This window comes from Phocoena phocoena, chromosome 2, assembly GCF_963924675.1.
Source record: "Phocoena phocoena chromosome 2, mPhoPho1.1, whole genome shotgun sequence".
NCBI lineage: Eukaryota > Metazoa > Chordata > Mammalia > Artiodactyla > Phocoenidae > Phocoena > Phocoena phocoena.
Window position 1 is genome coordinate 102,109,825 of NC_089220.1, and position 26,036 is coordinate 102,135,860.

At 38.5% G+C, this 26,036-nt stretch overlaps 1 protein-coding gene across 1 annotated transcript in view; it reads left to right on the forward strand.

Annotated features, from left to right (window-relative positions):
- The first annotated feature begins 14,822 nt into the window (after positions 1-14,822).
- Positions 14,823-26,036, forward strand: part of RNF111 (ring finger protein 111) — an 81,710-nt gene continuing 70,496 nt past the window's right edge. The window contains exon 1 of the mRNA XM_065901212.1: positions 14,823-15,125. The gene's annotated coding sequence lies outside the window, so the exon portion shown is untranslated. The remainder of the gene's footprint in view (positions 15,126-26,036) is intronic.

The following is a 26,036-nucleotide window of genomic DNA, read 5'->3' on the forward strand; positions in this document are numbered from 1 at the left end:
AAATTTTAGATTGCATTTCTAAGTTCATTATCTCATTGTTAAGACAGGTTTTGTTGCATAAACCAAAGGTGAAGCAGTGGAAAATATGCTTCCTCCAACAACAAAAATATTTTTAATGTGAAACATTTTGTCTCTGTGTACTGCTTCACACTTCATATTGGCCATGGACAAGTAATTTAAACTGTCTTAGCTATAATTGTCTCATTTAAAATGTGAATAAAGCTGACTTCACTTAATGATTAGTTCAAGGCAATAGTACCTCTTAGATGAAAAAACCAGAATCGATTATTGCTACTAACTAAATTGATGTGGGATATTTGAAAGCTACTTGATCTCTCGAGGGTTTATTTTTCTCTAGTGGAAAATAGGATGACTCAACTAGATGATCCTTAAGACCCTTTACGACTCTTAATTGAATTATTCAACAAACATTCATACAAACGTGAGTAAAACAAAGGACTTAGACTTTAGAAGGTCACAGTGGAGTTAGAGATTATGGAAAATGACTTATACTCTCTGATTCTCTTTCCGTAAATCTGGCATGACAGCAAATGAAAAGTATTCAATCTCACTAGGGATCATGGAAATATAAACTAACTTTGGTGATAATGCCTAGCTGGAAGATTTAGAAATTGAATGAAATAATACACATATTACTGGATTACATATGTTATTTATATGGACTGGAATCACTGACATATAGATGCAGATCCAATTCTTTATATGTTGGGTTTGGGTGTTCCTGTGGGACACTCAAGTGGAGATGTAGAATAGGCAGTTGAACATATATATCTGATGCTCAGAAGAAATATGTGGACAAAGATATAAAATTTTGAAATATCAGCTTATACATGAAGTAGCATGTAAAATTACTTAGGGAGAGAGTGACATACAGTGAGAACTAAACGGAAACCCCAGAGACTAAAACTTGAAGGCAGGTTACTTGGCTTTAAATTATGGTAAACTAAATAAATTTTACCTACCTTCCCACTGAATGTAACTTAAAAAGATAGATAAGCTATAAAGTCTTCTTAAAAATCTTTAAAAAGGGAACTTCCCTGGTGGCAAAGTGTTTAGGACTCTGTGCTCCCAATGCAGGGGGCCTGGGTTTGATCCCTGGTCAGGGAACTAGATCCAACATACATGCCACAACTAAGAGTCCACGAGCCACAACTAAATTGCCCACCTGCTGCAACTAAGACCCAGCAAAACCAAATAAAAAAGTAAATTAAAAAAAATCATGAAACATTTAATAATATAGCGAATAATTACAAGGCAAGATATGGGAGAGGTTAGGGGTCCAAAGACATAAGTCATTTAGGAGCACTTTTTTTTTTTTTTTTTAGAATCTAGGGGCAGGACAGGAATAAAGATGCAGACATAGAGAATGGACTTGAGGACACGGGGAGGGGGAAGGGTAAGCTGGGACGAAGTGAGAGATTGGCATGGACTTATATATACTACCAAATGTAAAATAGATAGCTAGTGGGAAGCAGCCACATAGCACAAGGGAGATCAGCTCAGTGCTTTGTGACCACCTAGAGGGGTGGGATAGGGAGGGTAGGAGGGAGCTGCAAAGGGAGGAGATATGGGGATATATGTATATGTATAGCTGATTCACTTTGTCATACAGCAGAAAGTAACACAACATTGTAAAGCAATTATACTCCAATAAAGATGCTAAAAAATAAAATAAAATAGATAGCTAGTGGGAAGCAGCTGCATAGCACAGGGAGATCAGCTCGGTGCTTTGTGACCACCTAGAGGGGTGGGATAGGGAGGGTGGGAGGGAGACGTAAGAGGGAGGAGATATGGGGATATATGTATATGTATAGCTGATTCACTTTGTTATACAGCAGAAACTAACACACCATTGTAAAGCAATTATACTCTAATAAAGATGTTTAAAAAAAATTGAAGTATAATTGACACATAACATTACATTAGTTTCAGGAGCACTTTGGTCCTAGGTATGTACACCAATCCTAAGAAGGCAGATGAAAGACTAAGCTGCATTTCTGGAAGCCTTGCTGGGCTGAAGCAATGAGGACTGGTACATGGAGTTCACCAACTTTGTGCTAGGGCCATGACACGTCTATACTCTGGGGCAAAGGATATGGATTGCTGTCTCCCTTCACATCACGTGGTGATGCAGCAAACCACACCTTGGTCTGGCACTGCTGACCACCTTGAGCATCTGGCCGAAACATACAAAACCCCTTTGTATGGGAACAGATCTAGGATGATGTCTGTAATAAAATTTCAAGCCCAGGATTCTGAAAATAAAGATAAAGAGGCACACAAAGAGACAAAAGATGCCATGAATTAGAACCAACAGGAAGAACAAATAGCAGAAAAAGATTTACAGGGACTCTGGAAATTGGAATTATGAGGTGCAGATAAAAACAAAGCAAAACTAAACTAAACTAAAAAAACAAAACAAAAGAAAACAAAACTATGATTATTGCATTCAAGGGATAAAATCAAACTTGAAAATTTTAGCAGGGAACTGTAAACTATAAAAAAGTGACATAACAGATGTAGGGGGTAGAATGAAATCCAGAAGTGAAAATTTAATACCAAATTTTAAAATTTTTGATTAGTGGGTTAGTCACAGATGAAGAGCAAATTAGGTGACTCAGATAAATTTCAGAAGAAACTATGCAGAATGAAGCAAGGAGAAATTAAAAAATAGGTAATACAGTATAAAGGGAGAGAGGTATATATCAGATACAGTGAGGAGACCTAACGTGTTCAACTGAAGTCCCAGAAGAAAAAGAGAGAGAATGGATCTGAGGCAATATTTTGAAGAGATGATCGTTAATAATCTGATTCAAGAATCCCTACAAAGCCCAATAAAAATAAATCCTTAACTAAACACATAAAAATAAAACTTCAGCAAATCAAGACGAGATAAAGGACTTCCCTGGTGGTGCAGTGGTTAAGAATCCGCCTGCCAATTCCGGGGGTACGGGTTTGATCCCTGGTTCGGGAAGATTCCCACATGCCACGGAGCCACTAATCCCGTGCACCACAACTACTGAGCCTGCGCTCTAGGGCCCGCGAGCCACACTGCTGAGCCTGTGTGCTCCAGCTACTAAAGCCCACACGCCTAGAGCCAGTGCTCTGCTACAAGAGAAGCCACCGCAACTAGAGAAAGCCCATGCACTGCAACGAAGAGTATCCCCTGCTCACCGAAACTAGAGAAAACCTGTACGCAGCAACAAAGTCCCAACGCAGCCAAAGGAAAACAAAACAAAACAAAACAAAAAAGAGATAAAAATCTTAAAACAGCCACAAAAAAAAAAAAGATGTTAAGTTCGAAGAGGCTACAGTTAAACCCAACACTGACATCTCAATGACAAGAGCTTCAGAAGGCAGTGAAATGTTACCTCTAAGATGCTGTAAGGAAACAACTACCCCTCTAGATATAATTCAATAAAGAGGGTAAAATTAATACATTTTTGAGAAAAATAAGAGATATTGCCAACAGGAGATAAGTTTTAAAGAATATTCTATAAGTGGTTCATCATGCAGAAAGAAAATCATCTTGCATGAAAGATCAGATGCAGAAATTGATAGAGACCAAAGAAAATGATAATTATGAGAATAAATCTAAATCACATTGACTGTGAAAGTAGGGGGTGTGAAGAAATAACAGTGTGGCGTTTAAATGATATAGAATTACAATACTACCTGACAAAAATATCACAAGTGATGTGTGTGCATGTTGGGGGTGTATGTGGTAAATGCTGTTACACCGTTTATAGATTCTTCCCCAGGAGGATAATAAAGGTAACAATATTAGGATTTTAAAAATATTTATTTATTTATTTTTGGCTGCATTGGGTCTTCGTTGCTGAACGCAGGCTTTCTTTAGTTTTGGCGAGTGGGGGGCTACTCTTCGTTGTGGTGTGCGGGCTTCTCATTGCGGTGGCTTCTCTTGTTGCGGAGCATGGGCTGTAGGTGCGTGGGCTTCAGTAGTTGTGGCACGCGGGCTCAGTAGTTGTGGCTTGCGGGGTTAGTTGCTCTGCAGCATGTGGGATCTGCCTGGACCAGGGATTGAACCCGTGTCCCCTGCATTGGCAGGTGGATTCTTAACCACTGCACCACCAGGGAAGTCCCACAGTATTAGGTTTTATTAAGTAAATATGGTTTAGTTAAGGAATTTCTAAAGTAATCACTAAGAGAGTAAAACAGTGTGACCACAATGAGATGCCACTTTACACCCACTAGGATGACTATAATAAAAAAGACAAACAGGGCTTCGCTGGTGGCGCTAGTGGTTGAGAACCTGCCTGCTAATGCAGGGAACACGGGTTCGAGCCCTGGTCTGGGAAGATCCCACATGCCGCGGAGCAACTGGGCCCGTGAGCCACAACTACTGAGCCTGCGCGTCTGGAGCCTGTGCTCCGCAACAAGAGAGGCCGAGACAGTGAAAGGCCCGCGCACCGCGATGAAGAGTGGACCCCACTCGCCGCAACTAGAGAAAGCCCTCGCACAGAAACGGCGACCCAACACTGCCAAAAATAAATAAATAAATTTATTTAAAAAAAAAAAAGACAAACAATAACAAGTGTTGGCCAGGATATGGAGATATTGGAACCCTCATATTTTGCTAATAGGAATATAACATTGTGCATCCACTATGGAAAATAGTTTGAGGAAAATGGTTCCTCAAAAAGCTAAGTGTGACGGTGTGACACAACATTACCACTCATAGAAATCATACACACCAAAAAGAATAGAAAAGAGGGACTCAGACAGAGACTTGTACATGAATGCTCATAACAGCATTATTCACAGTAGCCAAAAGGTAGAAACAACCTGAGTGTCCCTCGAGAGGTGAATGAATAAACAATTTTAGAACTTCAGAAATCTTCTTCAGTTTGGGAACTTTCTTATTACTTCTTTCATAATTTCTTCTCTCCATATTCTTTGTTCTCCCTTTCTGGAACTTCTACTGGATATTTTACCTCTAGGATTGGTCCTCTATAACTCTTACCTTTTCTCTCATATTCCTTTCCTTTTTTGTCTTACATCCTGGAAGATTTTCTTGCCTTACATCCTGGAAGATTTTCTTGCTCTTGTCTTTCAAACTTTCTATTGAAGTTTAATTTCAGAAATCATCATTTTAATTTCCAAGCATTCTTTCTTGCTTTTTTCATAGTATCCTTTTTCTGTTATAAGGATGCACTGTCACTTTTTAAAAATTTCTGAGGATATTAGTGGGGTTAAAATATTTTCCCCTTCCCTATGTTAAGTTATCTCTACTCTCTGCAGTTTCTTTTAATGTTAGGTTGGTCCCTTTCACATTACAAGTTTTCCTCAAATACCTGGCATATCTTGGTTTTCAATAAATATTTTAAAATTATGTAGTATAAAAACTAAATGTTTTAAAATTATGTATTATAAGAACTAAATGTGTAAAAGGATGATGTCTACTGCCAGGCAGGTGTTGGCAGGTGGGACCTATTAGTATTCCAATTGAAGTATTTAGTGTGGGCTGTCACACCAGCCGTTCTAGATCTCAACTAGTTCAATCTGTTTGTTTTCTTTTCTTCTCCTTCTTCTTCTTCTTCTTTTTTGTTTTTCCAGAACTCCCTGCCCTTGTTTTTAGCCTAGAACTTCAAATCCTAGATGCTATACATTCTTTATGTGGTGAAGAGAGGCGTGGAGAGGTTTGACCATGACACATACAGACTTACAATTAATCTCTTTTTAATTTCTAAATATTTTTCCTTGGCCTTCCTTGTCTTTGGCCTGAGTCTTTAGCCTCTGGTGTATTCTGCAAAGCGTATCAGCTTCCTAACTGGTACAGCCCCTCTGGTAGTATTTCATGGTGTAGCTTCTTCACTCTGCCTCAGCAGTCACCTGTTCTGTATCTCATTTCAGATATTTGGTGGAATAACTTGCTTGCTTATGACACGCTCCCACTCTCTTGTTGTTTTGGGTTTGTACCATTTTGATTCCTTTGTCGTTTGTTGGGTGATGTCGGGCGCGATAAACACACATGACCAGTCTGCTATTCTTCTACTAGAAGGAAATATTTAGTTGAATAATTTTTCAGAGGGTATTTTCTGTATGAAGATTCTCTAAAATGTACAGCTTTGATGCTAGAACTTTAGATGTTCTGAAAATGAACTTAATGTTGAGGTGTTTAAATAATTTTGATTCAGTAGGTGGCACTCTTTCCTAGTTTAACTCAATCCTAAATTAGTGTTTGAAGGGTTCAGGGTAGAAACATTTTATTTATCCTTATAATCCAAATAAATACATTTTCAGAGTTTGGTTATCATCAACTTTGACCAATTTATATTTTCACAACTTAAAATTTTTGAGTTAAATTTCAAAGTAAAGATCTAAAACTAAAATCTCCAATCTTTCCAGATTTCTGAAACAGTAGTGTTAATAGTGACTTATGCTCTATCAAAAGTTAAAAATAATTAAAATCTTATCAGAAGTCCTGAGTACTAATGGCATTCAGATTCAAGTTGTTAAATATTTTTAAAATTTCCTCTTATTACATAGAGAGTTTCATTTCATTCTCCTTTCTTCTTCTATATCCTTCCTTTTGAATATTCCCCGAGTATATCAGTGTTTTAAATGTACTGATATATTTGTACAATCTATAAACTAAACAATACACAATCTCTGTTTACAATTCTATAATCCAAACTCATCGTCAAGATACATGTTAAGCAATTAAATAAATACTAATATAGTTTAGGGAAACATTTAGTGCTTTTGGAAAACTTTACATAATCTATAAATAACAAGCTAGTACATAGAAACATCTTAACTTCCTGTTCTGAATTTGCAAATAATTTACCAGTCTGTAAATCACGCTTGAAACTGTAATATTCACAGCATTCACATAAATCTTATTAGGTCTGAAGCAAATCATGAAATGTTAGAGCTTTAAGGGACTTTGGAGAGTTTAAGACTAACTTTTTAATGATCTTAAACTTTTAAAGTTTTGTTTACTGCTTACAGAAGTGAACCCTTTAGAAATTATGGTTTTTAAAAACATTGCAGGGGGGCTTCCCTGGTGGCGCAGTGGTTGAGAGTCTGCCTGCCAATGCAGGGGACACGGGTTCATGCCCCGGTCCGGGAAGATCCCACATGCCGCGGAGCGGCTGGGCCCGTGAGCCATGGCCGCTGAGCCTGCGCGTCCAGGGACTGTGCTCCACAACAGTGAGAGGCCCGAGTACAGAAAAAAAAAAAAAAAAACAAACATTGCAGGGGACTTCCCTGGTGGTCCAGTGGTAAAGAATCCACCTTCCAGTGCAGGGGACCCGGGCTTGATCCCTGGTCAAGGAACTAGGATCCCACATGCCACGGGGCAACTAAGCCCACGCACCACAACTACGGAGCCTGAGTGCCTCAACTAGAGAGCCCGTATGCTGCAAACTACAGGCCCCACACACTCTGGAGCCCGTGCGCCACAACTGCGGAAGAGAAAACTGCATGCCACAACTAGAGAGAAGCCCTCACGCCGAAAGGAAAGATCCCACGTGCCTCAGCAAAGATCCCGCGTGCCGCAACTAAGACCCGATGCAGCCAAAAATAAAAATATAAATAAATCAATAAATAATAAACAAAAATTTTTAAAAAAACATTGCAAAAACATTCTAAAAAGAGTTAAAACAACTTATTGTAAAAGTTAATTGGTAAGCCTGTGACCAATTTTGACAAAGTGTATGAAAATACTAGTAATTAACAGACTAAACTATTCTTAGAACAGTTGTCAATCAATCTGGAAACCTCAGTGTGATGCTAGGCTTACATAACCATAGGTGAATGGTGGCTTTCTCTTTTATTTTTCTACAGTTTTATTTTAAAAATATACTTTCACAGGACCACGTGGCCTCAAGCATGCCCAGAATTTGGCCAGACAGCCAGAAATATTTCAGGATACTGGAAGTTTCAAATGCTTGTCTACCAAATTCCAGGCATACTGTGTGTCTCCTTGTTAGTCCATAATTTGTTACTTCTGTTTTTCAAAAACTGAGCCACACGGATAGTATTAGTGCTTGACAATTCAAATATACCTTGAAGGTTATATTCCAAAGACAATCAGAGAAACTTTAAAAAGTGATATATATTCATGAAAATTATCCTATCTTTTGATGTTATCATTCCACCAAAGAGCTCCTCAATTTTTCAAAATGATTTCGTTGACTTCAAAGCAGTTTAGCAGTATGAAATAAGTGCTGTGCCTAACGACTCCTCACTTTCTGCTTCTGTTTTTCTCTGTCACTCTCTGTACGTATAATAAAGATTGTAATCTTCAAGCTAAACACAGTCTCTGTTTGCAATCTTATAGTCTGAAATCAAATTATATATATAAAATTTTAATGAGGACCTGCCTTGCCTCAACTAAATCAGCAGTGTTGTGGAATCTATAAAATTTTCCTTTTAGTTTCAAGTTCCAGTGAGACCTTGGTACATCAATAAGAAAGTAAAATGTTGTGAATCACTAAGTGTTCTGACCAGTGCACTTCTTAGATCCTTTTAATTCTTCCCCAAACTTTTCATCTGAGGAAATATTTTAGTAAATATTTTCAACAAGTTCCCCAAATCCCTTCATTGCATCAAATCCCCAATCTTTGTTTCATTTTCTTCCAGAGCTCACAAAGCTGACCACATAAGCGTACTCTCACTTGCAAACGTTATAGAGTTATAGTATTTATGCAATGGTTGGTGGGCATACAAGTCTTTCCCTATGACTTCGATAATTTGTAGAAGATTTCCTTTTTTCCCATTTATTGCAGGTGATCCATTAATACAGCTCAGTATTTCCATGTTTAGAACAAGCTCCTTAAATTCTTGTCTCCCAGATAGTTAGGCACTACTGGCCCACGTGTGCAGACTAATTTGGTAAACATTACTTTGCTGCAGTTCCCAGCAGGCAGAATTTGGTTTGGACTATGTGTTGAATAGCCCTGATCTTTTCACAGTAAGTAAAATTAATTTTGGGAAGAGTTCAAGTGATTTGATTAAGACTAAGAATTTCTGTTTTCTTAGTGCAGAATTAAGACTAGGACCCCAATCTTTTTTTTTTAAGTTTTATTTTTTTATATAGCAGGTTGTTATTAGTTATCCATTTTTTACATAGTAGTTTTTGTTGAAGTATAGTTGATTTGCAATGTTGTGTGTTAATTTCTGCTGTACAGAAAAGTGATTCAGAAAAAGTACGTATATATATATACGTACATACACACACACACTCTTTCATATTCTTTTCCTTTATGGTTTATCACAGGATATTGATTGACTATAGTTCCCTGTGCTATACAGTAGGACCTTGTTATTTATCCATTCCATGTATAATAGTTTGCATCTGCTAATCCCAAACCCCCAATCCATCCCTCCTCCAACCCCGCACCCCCTTGGCAACCACAAGTCTGTAGAACCCCAATCTTCTTATTCAGTAAGTTCAGTAAATGTTTTTGAGTGATATTTTTCTACTAAAGAGAGAAGGACATTATATATATATATTTTTTATCTTAGTTTTTGGAACAGACAGGTATGTATATAAATAATTATACTTCTAATAGAAGTATATACAAAGATTGAAGAGAGTACAAAAGTAGAGTAATTATTAGGTCTTTTGTGGGAGTGGGAGGAGAGAGGTATGGAAATGCTTCAAGGAGGAGGGCTTTGAGGAATGGATGAGTGTTTGCTAAGCAGATGAAGCAGGGGTGGGGGGGGGGAGGGCGAGGGTGTTTGCACAGAAGGAATAGCAGGTGCAAAGGCAGGAAGATTTTGGAACAGTATACGTTTTCTAGAGAATGCAAGGAGTTTGAGAAGTCTGCTGAAGTCTAAGTGGGGGCAAGGAGTAGGATTGTAGAAAGAGGTGGTATGAAATGGCTCTGGAGAATCTCGATTTTGAAGAGCTTTATTTGCCAAGCTAAGGATTTTGGATTTTATCCTGAAGGTGATGGAGGATCACTGAAGAATTTTACCTTAGTGTCCCGGTTTCTGCCATACTCTGGTAGTGGTTGAAGGTGGATTTGGGAGTGGTAGGGTGATGCTCGTAGAGTAGAAACATAGAAATCAGGAAACTATTGTGTGTAATTCAGATGAGAGATATCTCCCACCCCTATAATCTGCTATTATTCCCCTAAATACAACCCGTGGCACCTGTCCTTTCAGTCTCACCCCTTTTCTGCTCTGGGCTTCCTGGCTTTGATTTGTTGCCCATCTACTGTCTGCCCTGCCATCATGTTAGTAACTATTCTGAGTTTTTTAAATCTACCTCTTCTCATTACTCTCCACCAAGCCATTTCCAAACCTGATGTCTTAGTAGATGGCCTTACCTCACATTTTACAGGGATATCAAGGCCATTCAATGAGCAAGCCTGAGTTTGCCCCCTGAAGCTAACAAACTTAATTCATTTATACAATCACTTCCTCCTTCTCCCCACCTGCTTCAGTGAAAGGACCAGCCCTTCTCCTATCTAAGGCTAATTCTTCCATCTGACCTTTGAATCCCATTTCCTCTGCTTCCATTGAGCGTTTCTTTATTCCCATGATCATTCACCTCGCTTTCTCAGCGGGCTCTGTTCCCGTCAATATACCAATAGGATTCAAGTCTCTGCCTTTTAAAAATTCCATATCCTGCTTGATATGTGTCTTTCTTTTCCCATTTACTACCAATTTCATGACAAAGTACTGATCCTTGTATAACTACACTGTTCCGTCCTTTCTAAACCAGGACTTCTCAGTTGGAATATTATTGGCATTTTGAGTCGAATAATTCTTTGCTGGGGGTGCTGTCCTGTGTAGGATGTTTAGCAACAGCCCTTGCTTCAAACTGCTAGATGCCAGTAACATCTACCTAGTTGTAATAACCAGAAATATCTCCAGACACTGTCAGATAACCCCTGGGGGTCAAAATCAACCCCAGTTGAGAACCTGTGTTCTAAAATGTAGACCAGTTGCCGAAACTGCTCCTACTTACAGATCTCCACACTGCCAAACATACCCTTCATTACTCACTTCATTATTGAAACTTTTTTCTCACTGGTCCTGTTCGTTACCTGTTTCTCCCTTTGTTCTGGCCCATCCATATCCTTCTGGGACTCCTTTTCATTCTTCAACTATTAAAATACCAGACTTCCCCAGGTATCTGTCTCCTCTCATTTACGCTCTGTGTGACCTCATCAAAACCATTGTTTTGGCTATCACATATAAGTTAATGAGTCCAAATCTCTGTCTTCAGCCCAGACCTCTCTCCTAAGCTTCAGACACATATATTGAACAGCTTAACTGGAATCTCCACTTTGGATAAATGTTAGATATCTCAAACTCAACTTGCCCCCAAAAGAAGTAATGCTTTCCTTTCTCTCAACCTCCTCCCTTATCCCATGCAATTGAAAGTCCCAAACCCTCAAAGTTGGGTTTTTCAAGCCTGTGTCTCTTTCCTGGATGGTGCCACCACCCAACCACTTACCATAAATCTGGAAGCCTCTGAGATTCTCCTCCTTCACCTCCTATAACCACTTAGCTATTCAATCTTCTTATCTTCTGTATCTGTCCCTTGCTTCTTACTCCCGTTTCTACTACCCTCATCACTTTTTACCTGCAATTCCAACTGGTCTTTGCCCCTCTTCTCTTGCCCTTCTCTAATCTATCCTCTACTCTGCTTATATAATGGTGTCTCTAACAGTCAAATCTGATTTTTATTCCTCTGATTGATTTCCTTTAATAGCTTCTCATAGTTTTAAATATAAAATAGTTCAAATTCCTTATCCTAGCAAAAACCTTACTTAATATATTTCTATCTACTTTGCTTCCCTCATCTTTGCACAGGCTCAGCGGCCATGGCTCACGGGCCCAGCCGCTCCGCGGCATGTGGGATCTTTCCGGACCGGGGCACGAACCCGTGTCCCTTGCATCAGCAGGCGGACTCTCAACCACTGCGCCACCAGGGAAGCCCTTCCCTCATCTTTTGATAGTTTCCTTGCATGACACATTCAGTCAATCCTAGTAAAGAATTTGTTTCATGCTGTTTCAACTAGAGGATTCTGTAGCTTAGCATGTGCTGATCTTTCTGCCTGCAATGCCCTCTCTATTTGCTTTATTTAACTGTCTTCATTCATGTTGCAAAATTTAAACATTAAATTTTGGTTTAATGTTTGACTACAGTGTTTCATCTTCTCTTGGTTTGACTACAGTGTTTCATCTTCGTGTTCTCAGAACATGAGTGTATCGTCCTTTACTTTCCACATTGCAGTGTAAATTGTGGGTTTGCTTTCTGGGTCTTGTAAAATATTTCAAGTAAAGCAGTGGCTATGTACCTAGTACTCACAACGTGCAGCACAATGTCTAGCACAGAGTAAGTACTCGATAAATGAGTAGTTCTAAATATACTAAAGACCTGGACTGGTGCAGAGTACAGAGAGGAATGGGTCGATTTTCAATATATGAGATATTTCACTGGCAGAATTGGAAGGACTTATTGACTAATTAGAGGTAGGGTATGAGGAAGAGTTATCAAAGATGACCATTATGTTCCTAGTTAGATAACTTGGTCCTATTGATTGAGACAGGGAAGACTGAGATGGATGGGGTTTAAACACCGTATATGTACATTCATTTATTTATTTTGGACATGATATGTTAGAAATGTCTGTGCCACATTAAAGTGGAAATGACATATACAGTAAACAGCCATATGGGTCTAGAACCCAGTCAATGCTGTCCAACAGAAGTATAATGTGAGTTGCAAATGTAATTAAAAATTTTCCGGTAGCCATATTTTAAAAAGTAAAAGAAATAGGTTAATTTAATTTTAATAGTATATTTTACTTAACCTTGGATTTGTTGACTGCACTATTAACATTTTGTGCCAGAGAATTCTTTGTTGTGTAGGGCTATCCTGTGAATTGTAGGATGTTTAGAGCATCCCTGGCCTCTTGTTAGTAGTTGCCAATAGCTCCCTCCTCACACAAGTTGTGACAACCAAAAATGTCTCCAGATACTGTTAAATGTCTCGGGGGGAGGAGACGGTATCAAATCGCCCCTGTTTGAGAACCATCGATTTAACCCAATATAGCCAAATTATTATTTCAACATGTAATCAATATTAAAAGTTATTGAGATTTTAATAATTTTTTGTGTTGTATATTTGAAATTGGATGTATAGATTTCACAGCACTTCTCAGTTTGTACTAGCCACATTTCAAGTGCTCAACAGCTACATGTGGCTAGTGTCTACCTTTTTGAAGAGCATAGGTCAAGAGCTTTAGAGAAATGGTTTGGTCTGGAAATACATGGCTTTATGAAGTCATAAGTTGATAACAGTTAAAACCATGGCAGTAGATAAGATAGTTGAGGAAGAATTTTTTATTTAGGTGAGAAAATAGGAGGATTGAGGAAAAATCATAGTCCAATGCTCTTCTGGTCTCCCCACACAATCTGCTACCCTTTCTTGTTTATTATCATTATCATTTTAAAATATTTTCTTCACTGAACAATATGGAGAACATGAACGAACAAAGGAAAGGGTATTGAGAAAGACAAGCTGATGACAAAGGGAGGGAATTAATGTTTATTGAACACGTAATTGGTAAGTAATGCTTGAAGCGTTATGTGAACTGTCTTAATTTCACAAGAACCCTTTGAGAGAAATGATGTTACCTCAGTTTATAGAGGAGGAAACTGAGGTTTTAAATATGCTTTTATTTTAACTAAAATGCTTTTATTTTATTTTTAAATACGCTTTTATTTTAGTTTTTTAAATATGCTTTTATTTTATTTTTAAATATGCTTTTATTTTTTTAAATTGAGGTATAATTGACATTTTCTTTCTTTTCTTTTCTCCCTCTCTCTCTCCCTTCCTCCTTCTCTCCCATCCTTCCTTTCTGGAAACAGATTTACAAAGGTCTAATCAATTAGACAGCTAGCTGTTAATTGGCATCACTGGGATTTTTTTTTAATTTTTAGAATTCTTTTTCAAATTCTTTTCCCATTTAGATTACAGAATATTGAGCAAAGTTCCCTGTGCTATACAGTAGGTCTTTGTTGGTTATCTATTTTACACATAGCAGTGCGTACATGTCAATCCCAAACTCCCAGTCTATTCCCCACTCCCACCCCCTACCCAGGCTTAACCATAAATTCATTCTCTAAGTCTGGCATCACTGAGATTTGAAAGGAAGTTTGACTGATTCCAAAGCCTACATCCTTTTCCCCTACATCCTCCTAATGCACGTAATGAAGCATTTGCTATCTATTGATTTTTATAAAATAAGTAAGAAGGCGTATGTGATTGTACAGTTAGTTCCCAGGATACCTATCACCACTTTTGATCTGATTTCGGAAGCAAATTCACCTTAACGGTGAGGTACCATGATCTCCATGTCATTGGCAAGTATGATTTCAGTATCATTTGCTGCGAAAGACACTAAACCACGATGTTTTTGTCTGTTATCTTAAGTACTGTCAATAATTCTGTGGTTAGTTGTAACTTTTAGTTATGAAAAAAGTCAGCTAAGACGTACTCAGCATTTTGTTTAAATACTGACCGCATTTCACCAAGTAAAGTAAAATAAAGAGCTTTATGACGTCGTTCGGTTTCTCCAACAGACTGATCAAGCGAGTTCGAAGGGGAAGGCTCGGGTTAGAGGGGGCGGCACGGTGAGAAACGAGAATCTGAGCAAGCGCAGAAACAAACAGATGTTAATGGAGGCGAGAAGACTACTGCGCTCTCACTTTGCGAACTGTCGTAAAGGCCCCAGTGTCGTGCTCGCTCGGTAGAGGAGGGATTGGTTAGGCGGCGGCGGCCGGAGAGCAGCGGCAGTGGCGGCGACGGTGGCGAGGTGATCGGTCTGCGCAGCATAGAAACGCCCGCAGCTTCGGGGAAGGAGTTCCCGTGGGACCAAATTAGGCATTCTGAACCCAAGCCGGGTCAGCTGGGCCGATCCAGGCGCTGCCGCTCGTACAGTTTTGGTGGCGGTGACAGACGCTGCTCTTGACTGTAGGGGCCTATTAGGCCAACATCCGAGGCGCGGATCACTGACTCTCGACGCATCCTCTTCCCCCCTTACATCTCCTGTCTTCCTTCCTGGGCCAGTGATTCCCGGAGCCTGGGAAGAGGGTTGCTAATGATTAAGGTGAGGAGGGCGGGGGGGAGGGGATCGATTGGAGGCCGCGCGTGCGCGCAACGGGGGAGGGGCCGGGCTGGAGGGGAGAAAGAGGAAGGGCTGCGGCCGTGGAAGGCTGGGGTCGGCGACCGGCCGGTTATTGCTGGCTCCGTAGTGACTTAGGGTCTGGGTCTCCGCAGAAGATTTAATTGTGTTTGAGCAAAGCATTTGTCTACAGACACACCCACCCCCCTCAGTAAGGGGTTGTGGGTGAAGGGATTTCTTTCCCTTTTTCGACTCTCCGTAGAGTCTTAGGATGGGGGCTGAGGACTGAGGCGTGGGAGTGCGATTTGACAATGGAGTGATGAAGGTAACCCGCACCCGGGGTGTTGGAGGGCGCTAAGTCAGCCCTGACGGTTAGGGAGTTGCCTTCTTCTGTGATCAAGGAAACGTAGACCGCAGAACAGCTGAGATACAGACCCGTCAGATTTTTGTATAGAGTTGGCTGGTTGGTCATTAAAAAAGAAGCTTGATATTTTTGTTACTGTTTTTAGAGAATTTATCAGAGTCAGGAACAATGTTGTAGTTGGAAATATTTGTTCTATGCTGCAGAAATAGAGGTTTGTCACCATAGTTGTTAGGTAGGTTATAGTAGATCTTTACAGATAAGTTCTGAACGCACGTCTAAGTTTTAACGTTTAAAAAATGCCAGGAAGTATAGGGTATTCATTTAATTTGTTCATATTTGTAGTGTGGGGTGATTCCATTGTATTGCATGCTTTCCTGTTTCTTGGTTTATGTGCAGTATGAATTTAGAACTCGCTGGGGTGGTAAAATGCCAGCTGACATAAACTTCATTTTATAGTTCATAAAGCTTTTTGAACCTGACTTAATCCAAACTTTATTTCATTTGGTGTTTTATGTTTAATTTTCTTGTTTTAGGGACCTCTTCAACCAAAAAGAACAGACTGGGGAAAAGATAAGCTAAGGTTCCATTTCCTTTCCCATTTTTGTTTTTTGTGTCATTGCTTTCAAATGTTAGTATGTGATTAAGGTATTACATAGAAGTTTTATAATACTGGTTTTACTTGGTTTTATTAGGGTGAAAAATCTACATTGTGATATTTCATTACTATATGTTTTTTAGTAAAAATTTTCATGTCAATGTGAACCAGGTTATTTTTTCATACAAAACAGTAGTGTTTGGTCGTGTTGGTGAGACAAAACAAGTAGGGTGAGAAAGAAACCCTTTCACTCTGAAAAGAATCTTAAATTGTTTTTTTTTTTTAAGCCTTGAATTATTTTACTTTTGTCCATTTCTTGTCATTTAACCTTGGGCAAATGACATCTCTCTCCTGTGCATTTGTTTGCCTCTACAATTCAGAGTAGTATTCTAAGAACTGGTGAGGGTATTTATGAATTGGTCTGAACAATATTGTAGGGAAACTAGGAAGATTAGAGTTTCTCCTTGTACATCAGGGAAGCTGTATCTTGTGTGTATGGATCCTTCTGTCACTTTTTCCCTTTTGTTTGGTGTCTCTTGGTCGCTTGCATATTAATTCTTTCACTAGAGTTGGTTTTGACAAAAGATATAGTAAAAATAATTTCATTTTGGTGAAAAATGCATTGCAGTGGAGGTTATACCGTGACAAATTTCACTTCAGTACTCTGTTTCTACAGATAATTGAAAAATAGCTATACTGATCTTTAAGATAAGAGGTCAGCAATTTACTCATCTAAAGCAAAGGAATAGTCAGCAGATACTCCTAAATAGTTATTTTCACTTTAAAATGTGGAATAAAAACCTCATTGAATCAAACCAATTAAATTTTTTAGATGCTTCTTGTATTATTTTGTCAAAGAGGGGTTTCTGTAACATGCTTTACTTAGAGCATAATTATATGTGCCCTTGTTTTGACATTTCCCCTGGTGGCTAGGATTTCAGTAGGAAAAAAAAAAGTGACAGTACTAAAAATGATGGTAAAGTATGTTATAACTTGACATTAACATTCTGTGGGTGACATTATTATACGTAAAGAGTGTAGGGCTAGAGACAGGAGATCTGGATTTTAAATCTAGCTTTGCTTGCTATTCATTAGATCTGTGACTTTGTGGATCATCATCCATCCGGGGCTTCAGATCTCTCTCAACTGTTAAATGAGAAGTGTGGGATAGGTAACTCTAGTTTTCTCTAGGTCCCAATTTTAATGGTTTGCATTTTTAGTTAGGTGTTTTTGGTATTAATCGTATTCATCATGATCCAGTCCCCAGAAAGAAATGCTATACTGAGAGTATTAATTCCTTCATGGTATGTATATATTAGAGACAGGGGGGAGAAAAACGAAACAAAACAAATGATTGAGCCATGTTTGTTGTTCTAGATAATGCTTCTGTCCCATTGTAGATATTACTCATGATTAGCTCTCATATGATACTAAAAAATGAAACTTTTACTCCTGGTAATGCTCTTTAAATCATTCTGAGTAATTTGCTTTCAGAAACCCATAATCATTGTTCAGTGAATTTCAGAAATGCATTTGAATGCCTTATATCTCTGTTCTTTCTTTGCTGCATCCCATAGTGTTTTGGTAACAGCTGGCCCAAGTTTCTGCAGGTACTCAGTTTATACCATGGCGTGAGCAGTGAGTGAGCTACAAATGTTTAAAAACAAATACTAAACTGAGCTTACATTTTAGATAGAGGTACTGCATTACTATTTAATCATTCTGCAAGTATTTATTGATTGTCTCATGTTCTTGGCATTATTCTTGGCCTTCAGTGAAGAAGGCACTGTGCCTTCATGCAGTGGATATTTTATTAGGGGAAACAATAAACAGAATAGCTTTATGTAGTGGTAAGTGCCATGAAGAAAATAGGGGCATGTAATGGAGAATGAATGAAATTGGGGCTCTACTGTGCATTGAGAGGTTAGAAAGGGCCTCTTTTTAGAGGTAATACTTGATTTGCGATCAGTGATTAAAAAGAGTCAGCCATAGTGGCAATCTGGAGGAAGAGTGCTGCAGACAAAGCAAACGGTAAATACATTAGACTGGGTTTGATTCTGGAGAATCTACAATTGTGAATTAATTGTTTGGTTTGTCTGTTAGTCTTTTTCATAATTACTGATAGACAATTGTAGAAGGAAGGTTAAAAATATTTATGTGTAGTAACCAAATGTAATGTGTTGACATTGTTTAAATCCTGACTCAAACCAACTGTAGAAAGTAATTTTTGAAGCACTTTGGAGGAAATTTGAATGTGGATAGGTATTAGATGATTTCAAGGAATTACTGTTAGTTTTGTGAGGGATGCTAATGGCATTATGTTTATGTAAGAAAATGCCCATTTTTAGAGATGGAGACTGAAGAATGAGGAAGAGAAATTTGTTTGGTATTCGTTTAAAAATACTTCCGAGAAAAGAAAGGATGGGAGAGATGAGTTAGATGAAGCAAGTGTGGAATAATCCTGATAATTGTTGTGTTGGAGTGATAGGTATATGTGTAGTAATAATATTGTTCTCCTTTTGTGAGGTTTGAAAATGTTCTTACTTTAAAATGCATTTAAAATAATTTATACCCTATTTAGATGTCTTCTCCTTTTTTTTCTCTTCCTCCCAGTTTTGATAAAATGTAGACTTTTGTTCCTCTTTCTAAACATTCATCATTTATTCAACAAATATGAGTACTGTATTTCAGGCACTCTGTCGGTGCTTGAGTTAAAACAAAGAGCAGGACCTTAAGGCCTGTCTTTGAGGAGCTTATGGTTTGCTGGATGAAGAGAGACCCTCAGTGTGGACTGTGTTAACATGAAATCATAGATTTCTGTGTTTTCCTGAGGGTACACAGGATCAGCATCTTAGTGTTTATGTGGTTTCTAAACAAATATTTTTCTTGGGACATCCCTGGCGGTCCAGTGGTTAAGACTCTGTGCTCCCAATGCAGGGGGTACAGGTTCAATCCCTGGTTGGGGACCTGAGATCCTGCATGCTGCATGGTGTGCCCAAAAAAAAATTGTTTTTTTCTTTTTCTAGAGAATTGAGAGTTTAGGAAGTTCTGTATGCAGCTGTGTGCCAGTCTGAGTCACTGTTGTATTCATTTCCCTTATTCATATGTTCTATAGGGCATCGGAATAAATCACCTTTTTACTTTACCACCTTTTGACATCCCAGTTTGCCTTTATTTAAATTTTTTATTTTGAAATAATTTCAAACCTAAAGTTTAAAAAATGGTACTGAGGGCTTCCCTGGTGGTGCAGTGGTTGAGAGTCTGCCTACCGATGCAGCAGACACGGGTTCGTGCCCCGGTCTGGGAAGATCCCACATGCTGTGGAGCGGCTGCGCCCGTGAGCCATGGCTGCTGAGCCTGCGTGTCCGGAGCCTGTGCTCCGCAACGGGAGAGGCCACAACAGTGAGAGGCCCGCATACCGCCAAAAAAAAAAAAAAAAAAAAAAAAAAATGGTACTGAGAACTCTTCAATATCCTCTAGTCAGTTTTGCCAGTTTTTAAAATTTTTTTGCATTTGCTTTAATGCTCTCTTCTGAGTCACTTCAAAGTAAATTGAATGTATTATGCCCAAGTCTCTAAATATTCACTGTGTATTGTATTCTTTTGCATTATCACAATACAGTTACCAGATTCAGGAAATCTAACATTGATAATACTATATTATCTAATCTATCTAATCTATAGCCCCTATTCCAGGTTTGTCAGTTTGTCCCAGTAATAGCATTTGTTCCTTTGTAGCATTTCCCCCATAGGATCCAGGCCAGGATTGCAAATTGCATTTAGTTATCGTATCTCTTCAGTCTCCTTTCATCTGGAACAGTATCTTAGCCTTTCTCTTTCACTGTATTGACATTTTTGAAGAATACAGGCTATATATTTCATAGAGTATTCTCAATTTGGATTTGTCTGATGTTTCCTCGTAATTAGATTCAGGTTATGCATCCCCAGCGGGGGATTTTGTATCTTTCTCAGGGTATGATATTGAAATACCTGTTATCGGTCTGCCCCTCATTGGTGATGGTAATTTTTAGTTACCTGGTCACGGTGTTATCTGGTTTCTTCACAGGAACGTATAATTATTTTTCCCCTCTCACCTAATAAGCAGTCTGTGGGGATAACTTTGAGATAGAGCATATATCCTGCTTCTAATCAGATCTGTATTTTCATCAAATTTCCCTCCTGGATTTAACATCCATTGATGATTCTTGCCTGTGCTGATGTTTATATTGATGGTTGCAAAATGGTTATTTTCTGACTCCGTTTCTTTATGTCAATAGGCTTTCTGTTTTAAGGCAGAAGCATCCTTTATTTTTTTTTTTTTTTTTTTTTTTTTGCGGTATGCGGGCCTCTCACTGTTGTGGCCTCTCCCGTTGCAGAGCAGAGGGTCCGGATGCGCAGGCTCAGCGGCCATGGCTATGGCTCACGGGCCCAGCCCCTCCGTGGCATGTGGGATCCTCCCGGACCGGGGCACGAACCCGTGTCTCCTGCATCAGCAGGCAGACTCTCAACCACTGTGCCACCAGGGAAGCCCCCAGAAGCATCCTTTTATCTATCTGTTATCAATATGGACTTACATACTTCCTATCTTACTCAATGGGTTTTACTCCATTACTGCCTTTATTTATTTTGATGCTCAGATTGTCCCAGGTTTGTCCAGTGGGAGCCTTTCTACCCTGGATTCTGTGTCTTTTTGACATACTCTCATAATTTTTTTGGAGTATTTCCTCTCTTTTTGCACATCTCAGTCCTGGAATCAGCCATTCTCCAAGGAGCCCTGGGTCCTTACAGTGGGGAATCCAATTTGCTTTTGAGTTATCTATTTATATATAGAAATCTCTTCTTTTCTGGATCAGGACATCTTTTGAGAAACTAAATTTAAATTAGACTTTGATAGTCGGTTTGTATTTCTCTGAAGATTTTGTTTATGAAGTAATTACATAAGATTTAGCAATTATATTTACCATAAAGCAATTATTTTATTCTTTTCTTTTTCAAATACATAAGTTCTAATTTGATCTTAATCGTGATCAAATGAAATAGAAGAAGAAAAAGGGTTGTTTTATTTTATGTTACCTTTGTGTGTGTGTGTGTGTGTGTGTGTGTGTATGTATATGTGTGTGGGAAGGGTTTAACCACTTAACTGTTAAAAAATGACTTAAGGTTTATATACTTAACTGTTGTTTTTTTTAAATTTATTTTTTTATTTTTGGCTGCATTGGGTCTTCATTGTTGCCCGCGGGCTTTCTCTAGTTGCGGCAAACAGGGGGCTACTGTTCGTTGCGGTGCGCGGGCTTCTCTTTGCGGTGGCTTCTCTTTGTTGTAGAGCACGGGCTCTAGGCGCACAGGCTCTAGGTGCGCGGGCTTCAGTACTTGTGGCACTTGGGCTCCGTAGTTGTGGCTTGCAGGTTCTAGAGTGCAGGCTCAGTAGTTTTGGCTTGTGGGCTCTAGAGCGCAGGCTCAGTAGTTGTGGCACATGGGCCTAGTTGCTCCGCAACTAAGTCCTGCCGGACCAGGGCTCAAACCCGTGTCCCCTGCATTGGCAGGCGATTCTTAACCACTGCGCCACCAGGGAAGTCCCTACTTAACTGTTTTTAACTGAGTCATCAGACATTTTGGTTTGAGGAAATTGTTGCTTTTTAACTAGCTTTTTAAATGAAAATGTTTTTATTGTAATATAGAATGATATTTCATATAAGACTGGGAACTCAAAGGCACATTATTCCAGGCAGTTACTGTTACATCTTGGTATATTTCACAGCCATTGTCTCACCTTTGCATGGGTATTTGCTTTATTTGTCTTTTAAACTTAACTTTTAAGTATTTTTCCTGGCAGTATTTTGAATGATTTTTATTTTTGAACCAATTAACATCTGTACATGGTTTAAAAATTAGTTCCAAATGGCTTATAGTGAAAAAAACAGCAGTCCCCTCTGCAACCCCTCCTAATCTCCTAGTTCTACTTCCTAAGTGGGAACACTTTCAGCTCTTAAAATTTTTTTTTCTTTTGGTATTTACCTTCATATTTCTAAATAATATGCTTATATATCTACTTAGCCACTTTAGATGTCAGTTTACATTTTTTGTTTTTTAAATAATTATTTAATTTTTTAAGATAAAATACATATCAATACAAAGGATACTAAATTCAGGGGGTACAAAGGGCATACAGGGAAAGATAAGTCTTCTTGCCATCCCTGTCTTCCTACCACCCAGTTCTTTTCCCCGGAGACATATTCCCTCTTCTTAGTTTATATGTATCTCCAGAGCAGTGGTTCTCTGTGGTCTGTGGAGTCTTGAGGGGGGTTTTCAAATGTTTCAAGTTATCTGTTGGTTTGAAACTATTTCATAATAATACTAACTTCTTCTTTGTTACTTAACTATGTTGACATTTGCACTGATGGTGCAAACACAGTGATGGGTAAAACTACTGGCCCTGCAGTGCATATCAAGACAGTGGCAAAAATTGTACTAATAGTCATATTCTTCATCACTATACATTAACTGTTGGGGAAAAAAACCTGGTTTAATTTAAGAATATCCTCCATGAAGCAGTAAAGCTTGTTAATTTTATTAATCTTGATCCTTGAGTACATGTTTTTTTAATATTTCATGTGACAAAATGAGAAGAATGTTATACAACACTTCTGCTGCATATCAAAGTGTGATGCTTGTCTTGAAGAAAAATATTTGTGTGATTGAGTTGCGAGCCCAACTAGCAAACTAGTTGCTTTTTTCATGGAACACTATTTTACTTGAAAGAATGACAAACTGTAGTTATTTAAACTTGGGTATTTGTACATATTTTCTCAAAAATAAATGAAGTGAGCCTGTCACTTCAGGGAAAACAACCAACAGAATTTATTGCCAGGATAAAATTAAGGCTTTCAAGCAGAAATTAGAATTTTGGAAAGCATATCTGCCACTGTGATCTTGGCAACATCTCAGGACCTTGCTGATGAAATTGTTGGTGATATTAACAAATGTGATTTTTTTTTTTTATTTGCTGTGTTATAATGAAATGTGTCATTGTTTGGAAGATGTGCATAACTCAGTGGACCAACTTTTTTCAAAAGATCAATGCATGATATTAACAGAATCGTGCTGTGGGTATAAGGGCCTACTTAAGTGCAAGATAGATCAATAGATTTTTTTTTTGATCAATAGATTTTAAATGAAATGGTCTGGAAAGTTTCATTGATATGGTTTCAGAGTCCACCTTGCAACTAACCTTTACAGAATTACGCTTGTTAAGTTTTGGCTTAATATCAAAGAAGAATAATATCCACACTTACCTGAAAAGGTTATTAAAAATATTCCTTCTTTTATCAACTACATATTGGCGTGAAGCTGGCTTTTCATTTTAGATTGACTACAGGAGCAGATATAAGAAATCGGGTTTCTCTATTAAAGAGATTTGCAAAAATGTACAGCAGTGCCACTCTTACTAATTTTTTTGGAAAAATACATTCATAAATGTTACTTATTAGCATGGAGTGGATTTACCTTTGCTGATTTTAAATAAAAAATTTTAAAGCATTTACCAGCTTTCCTCTATAATATTATTACCAGTACATACAACCCACATAATAAAAGCCCTTTGAGTTCCTCAATTATTTTTTAAGAGTGAAAAGGGGTTCACAAGTCAAAAAGTTTAAAAACTGATGCTACAGCTCCAGAGGGTTAAGCAGTTTTAAGCATTACCTTTTGACTGCTTATGGAAAAGGAGTTCACACTTCTCTCTTTACCGTTTCTCCCAATATAGTTGTATCACAATTTTAGATTATTTTATTTTCTTTTGTTTTTCAAAAACATACTTCATATTTACTTTTTTATTATATAAATATCAGTTTAACCTTTTACTGTAAGAATATAAATGTTTTAAGAGAGGCTTTGTTATTTATACAGATTCACAGTCAATTAATTGATAAAGGTCTCTGGGTTTCTTTAACTCCATGGTCTCATATGTTGCATATTTTAAATAACAATTCAGCATATATTTACTGAATGCCAACTATGTGTTCAACACAGTAGTGATGAAAATCAAGTCTTGGCCTTAGTGGGAAAACAAGTAAATTTTACAGATGGTGATTATGGAAATAACTGGGCTGGGAAAAGAAGATGGGGGTAGGGTTAGCTTTTTAAGTATAAGGTGGTCAGGGATGGTCTCAAGGATAAGGAAACATTTAAGCACAGACCCAAATGAAGCAGGTAGGAGAGCCTTATGGATATCCTGGGGACAAGCATTCCGAGCAGATTAAATAGCAATAGTATGCTTGGCCGGAATCAGCCAAGAAGCTGTTGCGGCTGGAGTGGAGCGGAGGAGAAAATGGTGGTCTCTTAGGACAAAGGTAGAAAGGGTTTATGTCCTTCATTTTTACGAAATGTTCTTTGTAGCTTTGATAACTACTTAGTCATTTTTTCCTCTGTTCTCTTTCTGGAATTGTTTGTGAAGTCAGATGATTGGATTTTGTTGCTGTTTTGTACTTGCTGTTAGTTCCTCTGTGTGTGTGTGTGTGTGTGTGTGTGTGTGTGTGTGTGTGTGCCCGTGCACATATTTTTTAAAAAATGCTGGGCTTCCCTGGTGGCGCAGTAGTTGAGAGTCCGCCTGCCGATGCAGGGGACACGGGTTCCTGCCCCGGTCCGGGAAGATCCCACATGCCGCGGAGCGGCTGGGACCGTGAGCCATGGCCGCTGAGCCTGCGCGTCTGGAGCCTGTGCTCCGCAACGGGAGAGGCCACAACAGTGAGAGGCACGCGTACCGCAAAAAAACCAAACCAAAACCAAAACAAAAAAATGCTTATTGTGTGCCATCTCCTTTTCTTCCCACTCCCCTTCTTTCTGTTCTTTGTACATGTTAGGCCTGTTCCTGCTACCTGATCTTTCCTTACTGTTTCCCCCTGCTAGGAATGCTCTTCTTCCAGAACTGCGTGGCTTGGTTGATTGGTGGCTGGTTCCTTCTCATGATTCGTGTCTTTAGTTTCTTAGCGAGGAGACTGTTGATGGTTAACCTTTACCATTTGTTTTATTTCCTTAAGAGCACATATTTCTAAAATTATCTTGATTGTTTGTCCTCATTTGCATGCAGTTTCCATGAGAAACTTTCTGTGTTCTGTTCACTGCTGATCCCAGTGTCTAGAATGGTGCCCAGCTTGTAATGGGCTCTCAATAAATATTTATTGAATGACCACAATACATAAATAAATGGTAGCTAATGTATTATCAGTGATATTGTATCTTCTAAAATGTTAATAAACTACTGTAAAATTCATTTCTGTTACCTGGGTGTTGTTTCCAGATCCTGATCTGATTTCAGATGCTTGGGATAGAAAAAGTTTGGATAACCTGACTTGTAATTATCCTGCTAGAACTGAATAGATCTTTTCTGAAACCTTCTTCCTACACTTGCATTTACCCATTTTATTCCAGTGTGAGTGAATATTTTTCCTCATAGATGGCAGTTCTGGGTAGCAGTTCTAATGCCTCGACTTACTTTTCAGTCATCTTCCTTTATCTTGAACAAGTTTCAGTTTAAAAGATTTTCTTCTTTTCTCTCCTATCATCTTCACTAACCCTCAGTTGCCTCTTTTTCAGTTGCCACTTTCTTCCCCAACAAGAAGAAGTCACAGTTTATGTATACTGAAACCAAAATTCTGAAGATTGCCCAAAAAGTATATGAGTAAATGTTTGTAGGCTAGACGTGTATAGGAATCCACATTAAGGTTAGGATTACTATATTTATCTAGAATATGAAATTCTTGGAACAGGGTAGCATCTTAACTATCTTTTAAATTATTACCTTGAGCAGTGTCTGGTAGCAAAAAACTAAAAAAGGTTTATTGAATAAAGTAGCTGACATTAGTATACTGGATAATAAATCCTTGGTTTCCGCAAACCAGTACCCTGGGATTGTTTAATAGCTTGCTGTTTTTGCTTTTTGC